Source organism: Cryptomeria japonica, chromosome 4 (genome assembly GCF_030272615.1).
Source record: "Cryptomeria japonica chromosome 4, Sugi_1.0, whole genome shotgun sequence".
NCBI classification, from domain to species: domain Eukaryota; kingdom Viridiplantae; phylum Streptophyta; class Pinopsida; order Cupressales; family Cupressaceae; genus Cryptomeria; species Cryptomeria japonica.
In genome coordinates, this window is record NC_081408.1 from 267,885,841 (window position 1) to 267,908,778 (window position 22,938).

Consider the following 22,938-nt stretch of genomic DNA (forward strand, 5'->3'; position numbering starts at 1 on the left):
TCTTACTCTAGAAGGACCACACAAATCAGTATGCACAAGATCCCATAATCCATTAGAATATACTATTTTATTTTATATGTAACTCTTATTTGCTTCCCTAATTGACATTACTTACATACCAGATTAGAGGGCTTTTTCAACTTAGGTAGATCTCTCACTGCTTGAGTGGAACAAATATTAACCATACAGTCAAAATTCACATGACACATCCTTCTATGCCATAGCCAACTTCCATCAATATGAGAAATAAAACAACTTTTACAACCATCATTCAAGTGAAAGATATTACCTTTAGTCTTAGTACCTGATGCAGACTTAGTTTTGGATTTACTCAAGATACTACACTTCCCATTCTTGATTTGCAAATGATATCCCTTATCAACCATCTGACCAACACTCAAAATATTATTCTTTCAACCTTCAATATATAGAGCATCATCAATGTTATGCTTACCATCAAGAGAAATAGAACCTCTAACATGGATCACACAAGCTTTGTTAACTCCAAATCTTACCACACCACCATCATATTTTTACATACTCACAAACTTACTCTTATAATTTTTCATATGATGAAAGAAACCATTATCAATAACCCATTCATCTTTCTCTTCAACTTTCACAGCTAGGTCTTTCTCCTCATTAGTGCAGCCTATAAAATCTGTACTAACTGGATCATCTTCCTTGATAGGAATAACCACAAATTCATCTCTAGAATTTCCTTTGTTAGATTCATCATCTGTAACACCTTCATCAACAACATAATAACACTTCTTCAAATAGTTAGACTTATAAGGATTAAGTGGCTTCTTAGGATTCCTTTCTCTTTCTAGACACCTTGATGAAAAATGTCCTATCTTATTACATGAAAAGAATTTAAGAGGTAACTTTCCTTCATACTTACCGACACCTTTAGGAAATATACTAGCAATAAGTGCTTTAATCTCTTCAAGCTCCTTCTCTTCATTTTCTATTTCTCTCATCTCTTTCTCATATATGGATACCCTTTTAGAAGTTTCTCCCCGATCATATCTCTGCTTCCCAAATACAGTAGCTTTAAATGCAGACTCGATCTTAGGAAGAGAGCCACCAAACTCACTCAACTCAAAAGCAGCAAGTTTACCAACCAACATGTCTCTTGTAACATTAGTCACAATCTAGATCTCATCTATAGTAGTAGCTTTATGTTTGTAAGCAAGCGGCAAGGATCTCAACACTTTAGAAACAATATCAAATTCTTCAAGGACTCCACTGGCACATCTGATTCCGCACATAAGCTCATTAAGTTTCTGCATAAAAGTAGTAATATTCTCATCTTCACTCATCTTCAGGTTCTCATACTTTCCTTTCATGCTCTATAACTTAGCAACTTTCACATGACTATCTCCTTCATGCAAGGTCTCCAATTTTACCCAAATCTCGAGACCGTTCTCAAGATCCATCACATTAGTCATTTCAGAATTTGTCAAGGCACTCAACAATGCTTCCTTAATCTCATCCGGAGTAGTGGGACCATTCTAAGGAACATTTTAAACATTCTTAGTGATCTTCCAATACTCTTCTCCAATGCATATCAAATGAACTTGCATCTGGCTTTTCAAGAGAGTGTAGTTCATCCCATCAAATCTTAGTCTATCCTTCTTAAAAGTAATAGTTGTCATCCTAGATCTCCTCAAGCGGTCAAGATTCTTTTGGACGATCGAGCTCTGATACCAATTGTTGGCAACAATGCAGCAAACTAAGAGGGGGTGAATTAGTTTGCACTAGAAATTCAAAACCTTACTGCAACTTAAACCACAAATTAGATATGATACTGAAACAACACCACATCAATAACACACATAACACAAATATTTTAGATGTGAAAAACTCGGTTAAGGGAGAAACCATGGTGGGAACCTACCAACAATGAGATAATACCCTATTAGGAGTAAGTGAAATATTACAATGGGGAATGCAAATGCATTCACGCACATTGACTAGAGATCAGTGCTACAAATAAGTAACCTAGAAAGACTACAACCTTTAGGGAAGGTTCACTACCTTACAAGAAGTCAGACTGACTTATAGAAACATTCAGATTACATTCGGAGAATCCTGAACTTATAAACTACCATCTCAACATGCTTGAGTATAGTTCTATTTAAGTGTACTATATGATCTACTATACAACATAGTTCTCACAAACTCGCACAAATCTTGAATGATTAGATCAATATTCGCACACACAAAAACCTTTCACAATGGTCAAATCAGATACTCTCACAATGATTACAATGCTTATTTATACACATGAAACATACATCAGTTCACCACATGCTACATATTAAGAATATAATCACATACACCATAATAATGAATTCAGACTAAAACAATGTCAGCTAAGACATACTCTAGAACAAAAAAACCATAACAAATATGAAATGCATCCAATAATCATGCCTAGATCATCCACAACATGCTATAATACCGAAAAACATTGCATAACATGAAGAATAACACCAGATTAAGAAAGTCTTCAATAACGCACACAAGGATCAATGCAGACCATCAATATGCATAGCACATGATCTAGAAACACCCACAGGAAACATGAATTGCACCACAAGAACTGCAACATGTCGCATCACAAGAATCAAATCATCTCACAATCGAAGCTTAAGAAAATACACAGAACTAACTATCAAACTGAAAGATTCACTTGTGAACTTCTAAATCATGAACTATTCAAACTGAGGACACATTAACATCCAGAATACATCCCACACATTTGCAACCAAAGATATTACAATTCTAGAGCATAGCATATAGATTTATCAAAATTGCAACACTGAAACAAATGAATAACCAACCACAATACCTAATCACACAACTCGATCAAAGCATCAGGCAGACCTCTGAAACTTATACTTAATCAACTAGAGATACTTATCTTTGAAACCATTAAACCTCATCGGCTCGTCTGCAATAAACAAGATCAACCAACTCAACCAATCTGACTGCAATACAACATCACATATGGACTTCATATATGTTGACATCAATGACAACATATCAACCAATATCCAATAGATGTGTCACCTCAAGTGTAGCTATATTTTCTTGTGTAGAAATTTGCATAAGAATTTTGCAACAAGTCATAACGTTATTAAAAGCAAAGTGAATGTAAATAAAAAAATGTAACATATATGAAAATTTCTCTTTTTAAATGCTAAAAATAATTTTCATCCAAAAAGAATGCCAAATTTGAGAGAATTTAGTAGGGTTTCTACACCTATTGCCTAATAATATCATATGCTAAGAAAAAGGCTCAAGCCTAAAATGCCTAACAAAGTCTTGAATCTCATTCCAAACTTCCTAAGCTTTAGGACAAAACTATGAAAGGTGATTAAGACTCTATTGTTTCCAATATAGTGGGAAATGGGGTCCGAAATATTCAAGATGAATTAATCTTATTCTAATGGGAAGGTTCTATTACGGAATACATTGGGTATAATGGGTAAGCCTATGTTCAAAATAGCCAACCAAAAGTTTTGAAAATTGCATTGTCGAGAACCCAGATAAAATTGGAGAAGCAATCTATGGTTAATTTTAGACATAATGTGTAGATGAAACTAAATCCAAGTAAACCACTCTACCTACCATTTCCATTCTTTCATCCATGATTTGAGATTTATAACCCTATTTGTATGAAATATATCTAGGGGAACTAAAATAATAATTATCTACTGTGTTAAAGAATCTTAATTGGAGATAATATATTTCATTTTTGCCTCAACTAAAAATTAAAATTCTTGGTAGCCCTAAAAAGGATATTAGGTAGGGTCTTGATTCCCATATCATAAAATTTCAAATTATGAACCCATACTGTCCTAGCAAGTACGTAATATTGGTAAGAAATAATAAGAAACCATCAAATAGGTTGTTGGTTGATATACAATCCCTTGTGAAACTCATTTCTATCCCATATGAGTCATGATTTGATGGCTTCCTTGGATTTCTAGATATTTTTAATAGAAAAAATGCCATGCATCTAAATAAATTACTTCATAATAAGAAGAGTATGAAAAGTGAGACCCTTCCAAGCTATTTTCCCATTAGGAACTATGGTAGAGATGTAATGGTGAATCAAGACATTACAAGATTCATCTTCTTCAAGATTTTTTATGCTTCACCTGGCTCACATTACTAAACCTTGGCAATAGATTGAAATTGATACATGCCCTGTAAAATAATGAGGGAGTTAGCATAACTTCAAAATCAAATGATGAGATTTAATTTTATTAAGAGAAACAAGATAACAAACATCTATAGCAAATAAAAGTTTCTAAGACACCTAAAATTCATTTTCCACAAGAAAGATGCTTAGTAATCTACTACACTGATTTCTTCTCAATTTTTGAGGTACCAACTTGCCACAAGTAGGAAGGAAAGACACAAAATACAAAAGGAGTGACAATGAAATTAAGAAATTTTCCATGATTAATCAATTTTTAATCATAAGAAATTAGCTACTTAGACATAATCAATAAAAATATTCTATCATAATGAATAAAAATATTCTATAACATTGCTTTTTTTTCCATTGAATTCCAGACCCCCGCATCTTGCTATATATGAAATTAGGGAAAAAAGATGTCTTCAACTGAACTTAATGATTTCATAAACTAGTCAAAACCTTCAATAAGAAGAAAATAAGAGACAAGAGTGAAAAAAACTTTTGTGGACTGACAAAAACATAAATTTACTATTTTATAGAGATTTACTAGTTAAAAATCCATAACCATGCCATCACTTGGAAGACGTTCATATTCAAAAATCTAAGTTCATTTAAACAATTTATCTAGAAGCTATATATTGCTGTAACTTTATATGATAGATCCTAAGACACATTATTAGAAGGTTAAAATATCAAGAGTGTATGTTGTTTGCTTAAAAGTTTAAACCAAATCCATTTTTTGCATATTCTACAATCATTGCATTCCATGAGATGACTTCCTATTCCAACTCACATACAGGTATAAGTTTGACTTTTTGTTAAGTAAGAGAATTATTAACACCATTTTTTTTTGTATGAAAGAAAATAGAGGGCTATAAATTTACAAAAGATATTATGTATTGATAGAAAAGTTAATTAATTTTAAAAGTATGTTTCAAGAACAAATGAATACTAGCGTTCTCTTAAATCAAACATTTTTACTTATGTAAAAGAAATTAAAAGTCACATGTAAGTTTACTCATGTAGAAAATTAGAAAAAATAGAGTAATATTTTTTATTTCAATAAATAGATCTAATTATCCTTAAATAGGGACAGATAAAGTGTCTCTTACAAGAGACATGCTTGTACATGACAACTATGATAAACATAACAACCTCCCATACCTTCTATTTTATCATATAATATAGTATGGGGCCACCTATAACAAATAGGTTCCTTAGCAACCCATTCAAAAATGGAGAATACCTCATGTTATTTCCTTCAAAAAGTATATAAATTTATCCTTCTCTCAAACTCATTTGATTACTATTGTCCATTGATATTTATAATAAAATGTATATCCATAAGAAAGGTGAAGCATTTTCCAAGGTCTTTGTAATAAAATACTTAACAAATATCACTAAAGAAATAAAAGCTTTTGTAAATATATTTGCAATAAAAACCTTCACAGTTATCATTAAACAGTGAAGTATTTTGAAAGATCTTTGCCATCAAAACTTTCATATATATCAAAAATAAATTTAAAAAAATGAAACAATAAATTTAAAAAAATGAAACATTTTCAAATATCTTTACAATCAGAACATTTGCATTGGGCGGCTCAAGACAATGTTTTGGTGAACTGGTGAGGGCATGGTCTATGCCGACACTTGATCAGCTACAATTAATTTACCTTCTAACACTAAGTAGTTAATGTGCAGTCCATTCGAATCTATGCAGAGATTTGATTTTATTGCATATATTTAATGTTGTAGATTGAGTGCTGAGGCAGAGGATTCGGAAGTGATAGGTTCAGATGTGGTAGTTGGGATTACAGTCTCCAACAAAACTCAGATGAATTTAAAATAACTTCATAGTTGATAGTAGTGAAAGATAATCTCCTAACAAATTTCAAACCTCAACCACAACTTCGATTTTTTTCCAGGTAGGCAATTCTATACGGTAATAGTTGTGTAAATTCTGAACACATGAAAAGGTGTTGATTCGATCCAGAAAGCTATGACTGCATTGGATAGACGTCGAGTGCATGTCCATCGTTCCATAAAATGTCTCCCAAGGAAATTCGCGTAAATCTAGAATTTCTCTAATGCTAACAGCCAGTTGATTTGGAAAAATTGATTTCAAACATGGTCAATAGAGAGTATGTTCAGGCACAGGAATGTATAGTGCTCTGGTACCATGTAGAAAACTAGAAAGAATAGAACAATCTTTTCCATTTCAAAAAATAGATACATTGATAATTATGCAGAGGTTTCCCTTACAAAAGACATGCCTGTACATGATAATTATGATTAAGATATAGTTCATATTTTTAACAATTCAAATATACAAGCATATTTCTTTGAGGCGTTGCCAAATAATTCATGTCATGAAAAAGAAGAGAAATGGAACAGAGGATTAACGACAAAACCAAATACGCCAATGCCATAAACAAAAAGCACATACCACTAAATATTGGGTTTCAAGAAAACGCAAGTTATTTCTTCTGAATCCGGAAAACATTTCTTGTAAGTTGCATTATATAAGAATCAAAGTCTGCAATATCAAAAATTCAATTTGAATAGACAGAGCGGATAGAGGCTATAGATGGGCGTTCAGATAAAATGAGTCAAAGGACAACATGCCAAGGGAAGCACATTATCATTGAATAAAAGTACGTATTCTTGTAAGGTTTAGCTTTGAATTAAAATATAATCAAGAGTTTGTTTATCTCTCATTACAGAAAATTATGTATTACCTAACCATAATGATACTCAACGGGAAGTGTTTCTAGACAAGAGAAATCTTTCGTTTGAGAACAACTCCAATATAGGGCCATTTAATATAAGAATAATCACTGTTATAGTTGGCCACATCTGGTTTGAGGGATATTGTATTTAAAGAATTAAAAGCACGATTCCTTTCAATGATTGACACTAAGCTCGATCAACCTAGCCTCCTTATAACAATTTTGCTTTCCAACTCAGATGGTTACTTTCACTTTGAAAATAAGAGCAAATGCTTTCTACTTTTAATAGTTGCGTGTTGAAATTACTGGTATACTTAGGTAGAGCTAGGGAGACTATATAAATAAAAGATGACGATTTATAAAAACTAAGTAACACAGGCACAAGAGAAAAAGGTAAGCTATTTTGCAGATAAAAGGCTACTTTGAAAGCAAGATAAGAACATCTTAGCCAACACATGAAGGTTTCTGATCAGAAGAAAATTTGAAAATATTATTATATATTTTCTTAGTTTTTTTATATGATAGTAAATGGCATTTTTAGTCCTTAAAAGTGGGGAAAGAACATGACAAGACATGACATGTTCTTTCAAAATTTCACCTACAACTCTTGAAGACCTTTCCAATGAGTTAAACGGCTCGTAAATGAGTTAAACGGCTCGTAATTTCCAGTCCTATGCAGAAAGTTATGCCTAGTTAAAGTTAGGACAAATTTTATATAGTTTTTTATGAAAAATTACATAGTTTTAGATTTTATTATGTAAATAAACCTGATATGACTGTTGGTTTTTCCATTTTCAAGGAGTTTTCACTTAGGTGTTGTCGTTGGAATTCATAATTCGGATCAATTTCAGCTTTAAAAATTAAATCCTTTTTGAAAAACTAGAAATGAAGCTACTGCAAGTATGCACTGTATGATGTTCATAAAGACATCATCATTATGAACATCATCATGTTTTTAAAGACTATGCAATTGCATGTCTAGTGTTTGAACAGTGGTAAAAAACAAAACACAAAACCAACCCAACCTCCTTGTATGTTTTGGTAGCTCTACCCTGCACAGAAGGCAACAACGCCTTTCTTCCAGGCTTTGAAATGCAGAACAAAGTATCAGAGCAATGTACCAATCTAATCTACAAATGAAAGGCCCAAATCAAATGTCATTAATCTATTGTAAATCTGACTAATTGCAGTGTATGTCAATTAAGGAGCAAGATATAAACTGCCATTGTAACAAGATTTTTTCTTAATGAATTCAGAATATTATATAGAAATTGCCAAAAATGTGGAAAAATGGGTGTCCATGGAAAATTGAAAAAAAGCATGTAAATGAGTAATATCACCAAACAACAAAATGCTAAAATAAAATTAGACGATGCTAAGAACTAGAATGAATAGTACAACATTCTTTACTATTTAAAATGTAAATCAAAAGTGAAGGTGGAAAAGATTTTGCATAGCTCGATGGAACAAGTACCTTCGAAGTATTGTGAATCTTGTAATCTCTACGACAGACTAGAAGTGATTGAAAATCTTAACAAAACACACATTGAAGCCAGTTCAAAAGTGAAACATATTAATATCAACTAGTAACTGAAACGTTAAATAGGACAATAGCCAAGTCTCAAAGGAAGGGGAAAATCAAGCGTAACTGACTAAAAGACAAATCAATGTTATAATATACATGAATTTATTAATGTCCACACAGTTTCAATTTTATTTTCAAATTCGGAATTGAATAGATTAAGTATAATAGAGTAAAAATATTTATTTCGATTCAACACTTACAACCCATTTCATGTCTAAGGTTGTTGATGAGGAAATGGTTGAACATGTCTAGAGAATCCCCCTCAAGATGTTCTGGAGCCCCAATGTCATCCTGAAAGCGGGCATCTTCGCATGGCTGGCAATTCAAAAAAAATTCTAATGGCAAATAGGTTCACAAGAATGGGATATGAAGGACCATCAAGGTGTATACTTTGCAAAGCCCTATTGGAGACAATGGACCACCTCCTCTTGACTTGTCCCTTTGCCTCTAAATGTTGGAGATGGCTCTGTGCAAAATTGGACCTGATCTTAGTTTTGCCAAACGATATTAAGCTTCTATTCCAGAGCTAGCCTCTACACTCAAAAGAGAGCTTGCTGAGCCAAATTATGGAAATTGCTCCCTCATGCTTAATTTGGGAAATCTGGAAAGAAAGGAACCGCAGGCTTTTTGAAGGTAAAGCTAGAAATGAAAAATCAATACTAAATTCAATAGAATCGGCAATAGTGGTTTTAATTAATAGCAGAACATCCTTTGCACTGAATCAGTCCAAAGTTTTCTCCTCATGGGATAGGAAAATTAGTCAAAATTGGCAAGGAATCATTATTCCCTCACCCTCTCACCATAACCGAATTTTGATGGGGCCTCCAAAGGCAACCCAGGCCCCTCCGGAATAGGCTATGTCATCAGAGACCAGTCAGGAGAAACCATCAGGAAAATGGCAAAACCAATCCCTCCGGACACTAATAACATAGCAGAGTTCACCGCTCTACTATTAGGCCTGAAAGACTGCATCAATCATGGAATCAAAAATATTATAGTGGAAGGAGACTCAGAGATAGCAATTAATGCTATCAGGAAGAAGGCAACCCCTAATTGGAGGCTTCAAGCTCTTTTGGAGAGCATTCTAGAAATCTTAAACAGCCTGGATCTCTTTGAGGCAAAACATATTTATAGAGAAGCAAACACAGAGGCGGACGCTCTATCAAAAGTTGCAGCTCTAGGAACCTCTATCCACTGGTGGTCATAGGGATCTTAGTCTTCTGCTATGTTAGATCACCCTAGCTAATATGACTGAACAGATAAGGTTTGAGTCTCAGCGTGCTAGTAGAATGGAGGAATGCATAAATCAAATTCAAAAATTCAAAATCTTACCCTCCTTTTGGTAGTGAACACCAACGGTCATTTTTTATTTCCAAACTAACCACTCTTCTAATTTGGGTTGCAAGGTGGATCTAGGAAAGCCGACTAGACTAATCGACAACATTAATACCGGACCAACGAAAGCCCAACTGGTGAGCACCGCCTCTCTGTCCTTGCATGAGTTGTCCGCAGGCTAATCTTTCCCTCCGCTTTCCTAGGGATTTGGTTTGATATGAGCATTTATTCTCCGCCACCTTCGAGTGAGGTTTAATTGCTCTCATTTTCCCATCTTTGCTCGTTGAGTTGTGCGCCTGCCTTTCTGTAGAAGACCATTTTTGCTTCTCTTTTTCTTTGGCTCAACTGGTTGCAGTTTGGCTCTCCTCTTGCTAGTCCTTGCCTTCGGTCACCATGTCTTCTGAACCCCCTTTCGGCTTTATCATGAGCATCTATCCCAGGCCCGTGTCTTGTTTTGGTGCGGACACCCCCATCTCTCTTGGAGCCTCGACTAAGAAAGTCTCCTTTAGAAAGATCACGGATCTGAGACTCAAGTGTCTGCTTATTCACTCGGACCCTCTAGTTCTTTTAGCAGTCAAATTGATTCTGGGGAGTGCGCACTTGAGTAGAGATGAATACCCAAGAGACAACACCTCCATTTCATCCAGATTTGTGGTGTCACTGCTAGACCAGAAGCTTTCTAAGCAACTAATCTGGAATCTCACTAGGGAACTCTTCCCAGCTGAAACCCTTCTAGAGCTCCAGGAAGTTCTGAATAAGGCCAATCGTGACTCTGGTGCACCCAGACCTAGTGACAGAATCCTTTTTTAACGCTCATGGAACTCTCATCAATGATTAACCATTCGTTCTTGACCTGAAGGATAAAGAATTGAATAGGCATAGGAAGTTTGCTAGTGCAGGGCTGAGCTACCTCAAATGGCGTTTTCTAGGGGAAAATCTGGAGGCTAAAGGGAAAGAGGAAATTCTGTTCCTCTTTGCAAGAATGAATGGCTTCCTACCTATGCTTGTGGAAGAAAGAGAACCTAAGCCTGAATAGAGGTGCAAAGGTAGCTCCGGCAGTGGTTGCAGGGGCAAGGGTCATGGTTGGGGCTCTCCAGCAAGCAAGGGACGAGGCCGCCCAAGAAAGCAACATCCTCAACTGGACATTCCGTCCACAAGCTAGGCTCTCTATAGATACCCTTTTGCTTATCGAATATATAGTTATCCTTGTAAATTTTTATTAGCCTTTATTTTCAATGTAAAAACTCTAAATTCAGGTTGATGAACCTGGATATAATTAGTACTTATGCATACGTTTTTGTTTCTAGACTTAAACCTTAAATGGTTCAAGAAAATGGCTGAACCCTAAGCTTCAAGGCTCTATTTTTGAAGGGCCCTCTGTGATCCTAAGAGCAGAGGTTTTTTGAATTTTTTAAAATACAATGATAATCATATGTATTTACTCAAAATTAATATAAAATGTGACTCTGCCTTTACCGACCAAAAAAAAAAATAATTTTGCTGATACAACTGCCCATAGAAATGATTGCCCATCTGATTACATGATAAAAGCATTAATCTGCATAGAATGGGTGGCTAGTTTTGATACACATCATTTTTCCCAGAATAGGATCAAGTAACTATGCAAAGGAAGCCTGGAAAATCATCCAAATAAATTGCAAATGCACTTGTAAAGATAGATTAGTGAAGCTTCAGATGTGCACTGGTAAAGCTAGATTAGTGAAGCTTCAGATGCTTTGAAGAGATTTTGAGACTCTCGAGAGGAAGGATAGTGAGTTCATTATTTTTTTTCATACAAGTCTTTGATTTGATAAACTAGTTGAGGAAAAATGGTGAAACCATGGAAGAGGTGAGGATTGTAGATAAATTCCTTAGAAGTCTGCAATCAAAGTTTTATGCAATTATTCATTACCATTCGAAGAAAATTTGATTTTAAGTTAAAAATTCCAACACTCTCCCTTTGTCCTCAGTCAACAAACACGATCATTCTTGATTCAAGTGTCCTGAGTCAACAAACACGATCATTCTTGATTCAAATCAACTATGCAAAATGTTTTTCATAGGCACTCAACACTATACCTGCTCAATAGCCTGGTGAAAATCTCTACTAGTTGATCCTCATAGCTGCAATTTTCTTTTTATTTTACTATTTTCTACTAACTCTCCAATAAAATAATACCTAATTTCAATGTGCTTTCTTCTTCCATTTCCATCAAAACTATTGAAAAAAGAATGTCACAATCAATTATGGTTTCATCCTCTTGTTATTCTTTAAAATCTACTATTCTGAAAAAAAAAATGGCCTCTATCAAGGCCGCTTCAATCAAACTCAATGCTTTAGCACCTTTCCTCATTCTCTCCCTTGTCTAGGTCTTATGACAGTTTGTGACGGGCTGTAAACTGAGGTGATGAACCCACTGACCACAAGCTGCCACAAATTGTGACAGTTTTGTGTGTGGTTTTTTTAGCTGAAAGTGATGTGGGGTTTAGATATATGTTTATTTCGAATGTTGAAGTCCCTTATATAAAAAGTGGTGTTGCAGACATCTATACATTCGAATTTGTTTCTATAAAAGAAAATTACAACAATTAAAATTTAAATTGGAATGGTAACAAATTAAGGTTATATGAATCTTTATTGCAGAAATCACATTTGATCTTTAATTTGATTACATGGCATTTATTATTAAAAACAATAAATAAAGATTTATCTATACTTCTATTGATAAATACCATTTGAAATTCTTTATATAAGAACTTTTGTCTTAAAGAACTTTTATGGATCGTTATGTGTGTTCTTGCATGAGCTTCACAAAGTTCGAGTTGAGTTTTGATATTCTCCCGTACTTAAGGGTGGTAGCTTCAATATGCATTCTTTCTCGATATTAATTTAAATAAAGAGATTAAATTACAAGGTTAAAATTAATAAATTAAAAAAATTGATTATGTTTTTTTTCTTAATGGGTAATACAAAATTAGAATACTAAGGAGTTGGATCAAAGTAACAAAAAGTCTATTTTTAATTAAAAAATGATATTTGGGATATTTGAGTTGTAAATGCTTATAGTCTACAAGTGTTATTTTATTAATGAAAATCACCTTCAATATTAATTTACATGAATTCAAAAATTTATTTTGGTCTTAAAATAGATTATAAATTTCCTAGTGTTAATTTAGATCCCTTCATAGATTTCTCTATGTTTTTATGTAAAAATGGTGATATTTTTATTGGGTTGCTATATTGTTTTCATGCTTAAAAATATTAGTATCTTTGATGTGTACTCTTTTTCTATATTTTCTAGGAAGATAGTGTTAAAATTATAGTGTTAAAATTACAACTAGTTTCACCTATTGCAATGACACATCTAGCTAACCAAAAACATTAAAAGGGTTCATTTATAAAAGACACCATTTCATATAAGTTCTCTTAGATGTAAGTACATGATGTAAATATGGAATAAAATGGAAATCTAGTGGAAAGAGGTCTTAGATATAATAAATATTGTATAAGAGATGTACATAACATAATATATGTTTAGTATAACATATTATAAGTTGATTTGAGTCATGTGTAATATATATTTTGATACAATGAACATGTGAATAGTTATAAGTTATTTATATACTTATTTTTCCTTATTTTGATCTTCTATAACTCACCAGATAAGCTCTAACCTTCGTCTTATTGCTAATTTAGATAGAAATATAATTTTTTAATAGATTCAAGTCCAAATCCTATGTTTGTGTCCATTATTGTAAATGCTAACTTTAAGAAATTCACACCCATTAAAAAATATGAAATATTAGCAATTTTTTCTTTTCTTTTTTTAAGAAAGAAGCTCTATTGGTGAGTCTTTCTCATTGTTTCACAAGAATTATTAATTTTATTAAATTTTTTCTTTTACATCAGAAATTTTTTCTAAAAAACTTAGCAAATGTTGGTATGGAAAAGTAGGGACTCAAGGGTGGAAATCTTTAATGGATGTAAGGGATAGGCTATGTAATATTTAGTTCATACCATTAGTTAAAAATTATAATCTAATGACCCTCTTTTTATTCTATGAGGTAAAATGTACCCACATTTTGTAATGTTCATGGTCCCTGAAAGTGCTTTTAAATTGTTGATCTCCACTAAGATAAATTATCTATAAATAATTTTGAGCTCCATGAACACTAGAAATAATGGGTAAATTTTACATCACATTATACAATGCCATCTATTATATTATATTTTATATCAATGTTGAAAATTAAAGTTTGGTGACATGGCCCTAAAAAAGTTAATTATCACAAGATATAATTGGGATATAAATGTTAAAAATGTTAAGAAAGATGTTACAAAAGGATATAAATGGTTAGAGAACTCAATTTAGAATATGCTATCTAAGAATTGGTGTTATAGAACATGATGATCATTTAAATGAATAAGAAGAGTTAAATTGCACTAAATTGGTTGAAACTAAGACTATTGAAGAGAAATATGGCCGAACATTAGAAGAGATGAGCATTAATCAATGTCCCAAGGGGCTTGCAATGGAACCTAAAACTTCTAAGGAACCTATTACATATTTTAGTATCATAAATTCTATTTGCATACAATTTCATAGTCATTTGGGCCTCCCATTAGTGTTTTTGCCTTGTATGCCTTAATTATGCTTGATTTTGCTTAAACTGTTGGCAATATGGATGAATTGATTATGTGTTACGTTGATGTTTTTTCATTGATGTCAACACTATCTGTTTTGGTTACCGGTAGAAGATCTTATGTTACTGGTAAGGGTTTAAGGTTTTACCAGCAGAGCTTTTACTGACAATCTTTGACAAAATGCATAAGTGGTGTCGCTGCGGCTTCTAGATGGAATTCAGGATGCAGAAGGTGATCCTTAATCATGCCTCAACTGATTGGAGACATCACTTTCCCGTGGTGGATCCAGATTAGGTTCGGTACCTATCTAGGTTATGGACCGGTATCATGTTAACCTATTCTCTACACGTTACCGGGATGATTTATGGATTTCTTATTGTTGTTTTGATCTAAAACCGCCATGCAATATCATTGTAATATGGATGTATGTAATGATCTTATTGTAATATCTTTTAGTTGGGTGACCTAATTGGTTTAGGCCTTAGGGTTTGTATAAATTGATGTAATATCTCATTGTAGATCATGTGTCATGGTTGTGGAATGAAATATCATTTGTGAAGGAGATTTGGTCGATCATTGGTGATTGAATTGGGTTTAAGTAAGAGGTCAAAGACCAATAGTATTGAGCTTAACCAAGATTGTAATCAAGCATGGTAGATGCTATCTCTGGCAGTTCATTCTTTTGGATTATTGTCCAATTATCTTGAGGTGGTTATAACCTCTCTATAGTCAGTGAAACTCTTTCGTAATGAGAAGTATGCTCTAGGCAGTGTGCCTTCCTACATGTGTAGACCCCTCATTGTATCACATGCTTTCTATAGAAGTATCATCTGACTGTGGATAGGCTTCCCATTGTGGTTTTTACCTTTATCGGGTTTTCCACGTACAAATCATGGTGTTATGTGTTGTCCACCGATTATCCTAACAATTGGTATCAGAGCTTTAGTCCTCTTTTGCACAAGCTTAATCGCTTGAGGTAGATCGTATGGTAGCTAATATTTCAAAGCCACTGGCAACTATTTTCAGAAGAGAAATCCCTAAGCTTGATGGAACAAATTATGGGACATGGAAAATCTGAATGGAGAATCATCTTATATGTCTTGGCAAGGATATTTAGGAGATCATTGAGAAAGGATATACACCTTATAATCCAGCATCTGGCAATCCTGCTCCTACAGACCTGGACAAGAATATTGAAAATGATTGTAGAACTAGAGAAGCCCTCTTGTGTGCACTTCCTTATCAGCAAATCATGGGATTGACTGATAAATCATCGGCAAAGGTTATGTGGGATAAATTAAAAACTTTGAATGAAGGTGATCCTACTATCAAAATTGCTAAACTTGATGGTTAGCGAGTAAGGTATGAGAACTTGAAGATGGAAGATAATGAAAGAATTACTACATTTATGGAAAGAGTAAATGAGATTGTCATGGGAATTCAATGTTGTGGAGGATTGCTAAGTGAAGATGAAATAGTTTCCAAAGTCTTGAGAGCCCTTCCACCATCTTACAAGATGAAGGCAATTGCAATTAATGAACTGAAAACAATGACAAACACACAGAGACATTTTGATTGGGAAATTATCTGCTTTTGAGCTTGAAGAATTTGGACCTTTTGGAGTTAGAAAGTTTGAACTTTCTTTTCATGCATCATCATCTACTGGAAAAAGTGATTGGAAAGCCTTATATGCAAAAGAATTGGAAGATATAAGGAAAGATGATGAAGAATTTGAGCAACTTGAAGCCTCATTTGCTAGAAGAGTACCTAAAGGACCGACAGGAAGTAAGTTTGAAGGAAAAGTACCTTTTAAATGTTTTGCATGTAATATGATTGGTCATTTTGCATCTAGATGTTCTGAAGGGAATGCAAGATTTGAAGAAAGAGTTAATAAATCATTTAAGTCTAATTAGAACAGATATAGGTTCCAAAAAAGTAAACAATGCTACATAACATATGAGGAAGAAGTGATGACTCTAAGGATGAACCAACAACAAACTCTTCTAGTGGATCCAACAATGGAAAGGAATGGGTGATCTATGCTTTAAAAGAAGATGAATTGGAACTGGATATCATGAATGAAGAAAAGGCCCTGGAAGCAGACAAGGATGAATAGGTAGTTGATAGTGGATGCTCACATCATATGACTGGAGATAAAAGAAAGTTTATGTCCCTGCAAGAATACAATGGCAGTCAAGTCAAATTTGGAGATGACAAAGCATGTATGATCAAAGGTAGAGGTATTATTTCTTTGGATGGTAAGCATAATACTAATAATGTTTATAATGTAGAAGGTTTAAAGCATAGTCTTTTAAGTGTTGGTCAATTTAAAGATAGAAAATGCAAAATCATTAACAAAACTGGTTTGGAAATTACAACTGGTACTCAAACTGGAGGTAATATCTTTAATCACTTGAACACTGGTAATAAGACACATTTGATTGCCCAGATTGATGAGAGTTGGTTATGGCATACGAGGTTGTGTCAAGTTAATTTTGATTGTATTGTTAAGATCAATTCAACAAAGGTAGTTAGACATATACCTAAGATTATAAAGCCTCATATTCTGGCATGTAAGGAATGTCAATTGGGAAAGCAAGTTAGAAATTTATTTAAGAGAATACATGATAAATCTAATGATGTGCTTGATTTGATTCACATTGACTTATGTGGTCCAACAAGGAGTAGAAGCTTTCAAGGTGATAGGTATTTCATGTTGATAATTGATGATTATTCTAGAATATATGGGTGAATTTTCTTAGGGAGAAGTTTGAAGCTTTTGAGAAATTCAAGATCTTTTAAAAAAAGGTGGAAATAGAAACTGGATTGAAAATCAAATGTCTGAGATCAGATCAAGGTAGTGAGTTTACTTCTCATGAATTTAATAGTTGTTGTGAGACAAATGGAATTAGGAGACAACTATCTATACCCCGGACTCCTCAGTAGAATAGAGTAGTGGAAAGGAAGAATAGAACGATTTTGGATGCAGAAAGAACCATGATGATGCAAGTCAAATTGCCTCACATTTACTGGAGAGAAGAAGTGAGTACAACAGTCTACACATTCAATGAAGTTCACATCAAAGCTGAAACCGGTAAGACCCCTTATGAATTATGGTTTGGATATACACCTACTGTTAAATTATTCAGAATTTTTGGAAGCAAATGTTATATCAAAAGGGATGATTCAATTAGGAAGTTTGATCCTATATGTGATGAAGGGATATTTCTTGGATATTCAATTCAAAGTAAAGCATATAGATTTTATAAAAAAAAGATTGCAAAAAATTGTGGAGAGCACTAATGTGAAAGTGGATGAGCAATACATAAATCAATCTATATCAGATGACAGGGAACCAGTAGTGGAAATGATCATAATGGAACTGACAATGCCTCAACTGGTACAAGACATTGAAACAATGACACCAGTACAATTAGAAAATTCAACTTTGACTGATGATCAGAATAGTGAACCTAAAGTTCAGAAGACACCAAGGTATGTAAGGTTAAATCATTTTGAAGATCAAATCACTCAAGATAGGAACAAGGGAGTTATGACAAGAAGAAGACTGAAATATGAAGAGGTATGTCTTATTTCTCAAATTGAACCAACATCTGTTATTGAAGCTTGTAAAGATAAACATTGGTTAAAGGCTATGGAAGATGAATTAGATCAAATAGAGAAGAATAAGAATTGGACTTTAGTTCCTTGATGTAAAAATAGGAATGTTATTGGAAATAAATGGGTTTTCAGAAATAAACTAAATGAGGATGGTCAAGTTGTAAGAAACAAAGATAGACTAGTTTGTAAATGATATTCTCAAATGGAAGGAATTGATTATGTTGAGATATTTGCACCTATAGCTAGAATTGTAGTTGTTAGACTATTTCTTGCCTCTGTAGATTATAAGAACTATAAGGCCTATCAAATGGATGTTAAATGTGCATTCTTGAATGGCGAACTTAAGGAAGAGGTATACATTAAGCATCCTGATGGATTTTTAGTAATAGATGATAAATATATAGTTTACAGGTTAAGGAAAGCATTATATGGATTGAAACAAGCTCGTAGAGCCTGGTATGCAAGGTTGGATAAATATTTTTTGAAGCTTGGTTTTACTAAAGGCAGTGCAGACAATAATTTATATTATAAGATCACTTATGATTATATTCTCATTATTGAAGTATTTGTTGATGATATCATTTTTGGAGGTGAAGACAAATTGTGCATGAAATTCTCTAATAATATGAAGAATGAATTTGAAATGTCCATGATTGGTGAGATGAGATTATTCTTAGGTTTACAGATCGCTCAAACTGACAAAGACATATTTATCTATCAAACTAAGTATCTAAGGAAATTGTTGAAGAAGTTTAGTATGGATAATTCCAAACTGGTAAGTACTCCTATGGTGACAAGTGAGAAATTATCTATCAAAGACACATCTGCACTGGTAATTTCAACAAGGTATAAGTCTATGATTGGTATCTTGTTATATCTAACTCAGACTAGACCAGATATTATGAATACAACTCAAATTGGGCAGGAGATACTTATGATAGGAAGAGCACTTTTGGTGGAGATTTCTTTCTTGGAAAGAAATTAGTTTCATGGATTAGAAAAACATAGTCATGCATTTCTTTATCTATTGTAGAAGCTGAATATGTTGCACCAACAACTAATTACACTCAAGTATTATAGATGAAGCAAATGTTGAAGGATATCAAGGTAAATTGTAGTGAACTGTTAGTTATCTACTGTGATAACTCTGCAACTATTAGCATGTCTATGAATCTGGTATTTCAAATGAATAACTTAACAATCAACCCATAACATGAACAAAAGGATTTTTCATGGGAAAACCCAAATGGGAAAAACTAAAGTGGGAATTGGTACCCACAAAATATTGCAATCTTTCGAAATGTAGCCCAATAGGAGCCTAGCCCGTTTAGGAGCTTTACAACAATGCTCGGTTAAGAGAAGACCTTGTTAGGAGTCACTCGGTCAAGGGATTGTACACCTTGTTAGGAGTAACCTCGCTGGAAGATTTAAACTCAAGTTCTTGAGCTACCCAGTTAAGGGGTTTATACAATCAGGCCTGTCAAGACCTACCCAGTTAAGACATTTTAATGTTGTTGTAACTGTTAGGAAACAACAGATAAAATGATTAGGACTTGGCACTTCATAGCTTGCTATAACAGATCCTTGTTAGCTCCAATCTGCTTCTCTCATCTAGACATCTCAATCTATTTTGACACACACATACTTCTTTGATTATCGACACACTCAACCTTCTCAAAGTCAACCTAAATACATTTTACAATTAGGTCAGTTACAAAACCCTAACCTACAATGAATCTAACTCATAGATCATATCAGATCATTATAAATTATTACAGATCATTACAACAAATTACAATACAACTACAATCGTTGAAGGATCATAACTAATCACTGCACATCAATCTGATAAGATGTCAAACCTTCATCACATTCTACTAAGCACTTCACTGCTTCCCAATTTTCATCCTTGAATGCACCAAAAAAGCATCTTATATTTTCACACAGATAGTGACACATCATCATCAACATATGAACATGAAAAGAATAATCACCAAACCATAAATCATCAGCGGTCAATGATCTTGAAATTGGTTCTCAAACCCTAGTTGATTGTACAATAGTCAATTAGAAACTTGACTTCTAGTTCTCCAAACATGATGCGGTTCAAGTCATAGACTCATTATGATGTCATAAAAACACATTCCAAACTACAACACTTGGCTCAACATGGATCACTACCACAACCATCTCCTTCTTTGATCCTGCTTACCAGTTCACTGATACTTAGATGTTTTTCACATCTAGTGTCACCATCAATGCCAAAGGGGGAGATTGTTGGCAATATAGATGAATTGATTATGTGTTGCATTGATTTTTGGTCATTTATATCAACACTATCTATTTTGGTTACTGGTAGGAGATCTTGTGTTACCAGTAAGGATTTAAGGTTTTACCGACAGACCTTTTACCAGAGAATATTTGACAAAATGAATAAGTGGCATTGGTGTGGCTTCTAGATGGAATTCAGGATACAGAAGGTGATTCTTGATCGTTCCTTAATTGATTGGAAACATTGCTTTGGCCTGGTGGACCCAGATTACATCTGGTACCTATCTAGGTTATGGCATATCATTGTAATATGGATGTATGTAATGATCTTATTGTAATATCTTTTAAGTGGGTGATCTAATTGGTTTAGGGCTTATGGTTTGTATAAATTGATGTTAAATCTCATTCTAGATCATGCGTCATGGTTGTGGAATGAAATATCATATGCAAAGGAGATTTGGTTGATCATAGGTGATCGAATTGGGTTTAAGTAAGAGGTCAAAGGCCTCTGGTATTGAGCTTAACTAGGATTGTAATCAGGCTTGGTAGATGCTATCTCTGGCAGTTCATTCTTCTAGATTGTTGTCCAATTATCTTCAGGTGGTTATAACCTCTTTATAGTCAGTGAGACTCTATTGTAATGAGATGTACGCTTTAGACAGTGTGCAGACCCCTCATTGTATCAAATAATTTTTGTAGAAGTATCCTTTGACTATGGGTAGGCTTCCCACCATGTTTTTTCCCTTTACCAGGTTTTCCATGTACAAATCATGGTGTTATGTGTTGTCCACTATTTATCCTAACATACACCTATGCCAAATATATGATCCTCATTCTATTTGTACATTTATGAACCTATGTTTAACCCAAATAGAATAGAATTGGGTTCCTAATTCCCTTCTTGTCTTGGACTAGGGCATCTAACATCATTTTATAGATCAAAAGGGTGACCCCTTTAATGGTAATGTTTTTGAGAAATAATTATTTTCTAAAGTTAGATCTTTTTATAATTTTAAACATGTTTCATGAAGATATATGTAAAAGGAAGTCTTATCTACTAATTTGAGACACCTCTCCATAGGTTTCCAATTACAATTCTTTAAGAGAAATTCAAATTCAAGTATGTAATCAATAAAGTTGTTAATGTGAGGATCCTATTAAGACTAAGAGGGTGGGGGAGGGGGTCAATCAGTGATAACAACAAACTGAAACTTTTCACCAATCTTTAAAATACTTCACAAAATAGTTCATAACCAGTACCGATAGCTGATCTAACAATCACTTAATGCAAATTTACCAAACTAATACCAGTAGTAACTTAAGTGTTCATCACTAAGAAAATAGACTAAAAGCATCAAATGCATAACTTAACAATCAATCCATAACATGACCAGAAGGATTTTTCATGTGAAAAACCAAATGGGAAAAACCACAGTGGGAGTTGGTACCCACAAAATATTGCATTCTTTCAGAATGTGCCCCGTTAGGAGCCGTGCCCAGTTAGGAGCTTTACAACAATGTCTGATTAAGAGAAGACCATGTTAGGAGTCACCTGGTCAAGGGATTTTACACCTTAACTTTGTTAGAATCTTTACTCTGTTAGGAGTAACCTCACTGGAGGATTTAAACTCAAGTTGTTGAGCTACCCGGTTAAGGGATTTATACAATCAGGCCTGTCGGGACCTACTCGATTAAGAGATTTTAATGCTGTTGCAAATGTTAGGAAATAATAGATAAAATGATTTGGACTCGGCACTTCATAGCTTTCTATAATAGATCCTTGTCAGCTCCAATCTGCTTCTCTCATGCATACATCTCAATCTTGTTTGACACACACATACTTCTCTAATTAGCGACACACTCAGCCTTCTCAAAGTTGACCTAAATACATTTTACAATTAGGTTGGTTAGGAAACCCTAACCTACAATGAATCTACCTCATAGATTATATCAGATCATTACAAATTATTACTGATCATTACAACAAACTACAATACAATTACAGTCGTTGAAGGATCATAACTCATCACCGCACATCGATCTGATACGATGTCAAACCCTCATCACATTCTGCTAAGAACTTCACTGCTTCCCAAGAAATTTGATCCTTGAACGCACCAAAAAAGCATCTTATCTTTTCACATGGATACTGACACGTCATCATCAACTTATGAACATGAAAAGAATTACCACCAAACCATAAATCATCATCGGTCAATGATCCTGATACTGGCTCTCAAACCTTAACTGATTTTACAACAGTCAATTAGAAACTTCACTTCCAGTTCTCCAAACATGATGCAGTTCAAGTCATAGACTCATTATGTTGTCATAAGAACACATTCCAAACCACAACACCTCACTCAACATGGATCACTACCACAACCATCTCCTTCTCTGTTCTTGCTTACCGGTTTACTGCTACTTAGCATTTTTGCTATCCAAATTAATCCAATTTAATCCATTACTGGTTAGACTTAACCAGTAGACATAGATGAAATACCAAGCATAAAAAAACATGGATAAATATGGT

General features: G+C 33.8%; 1 pseudogene; it reads left to right on the forward strand.

Annotated features, from left to right (window-relative positions):
• Window positions 1-10,854: 10,854 nt before the first annotated feature.
• The window catches only part of LOC131074027 (enoyl-[acyl-carrier-protein] reductase [NADH], chloroplastic-like), a 29,288-nt pseudogene continuing 17,204 nt past the window's right edge, over window positions 10,855-22,938 (forward strand).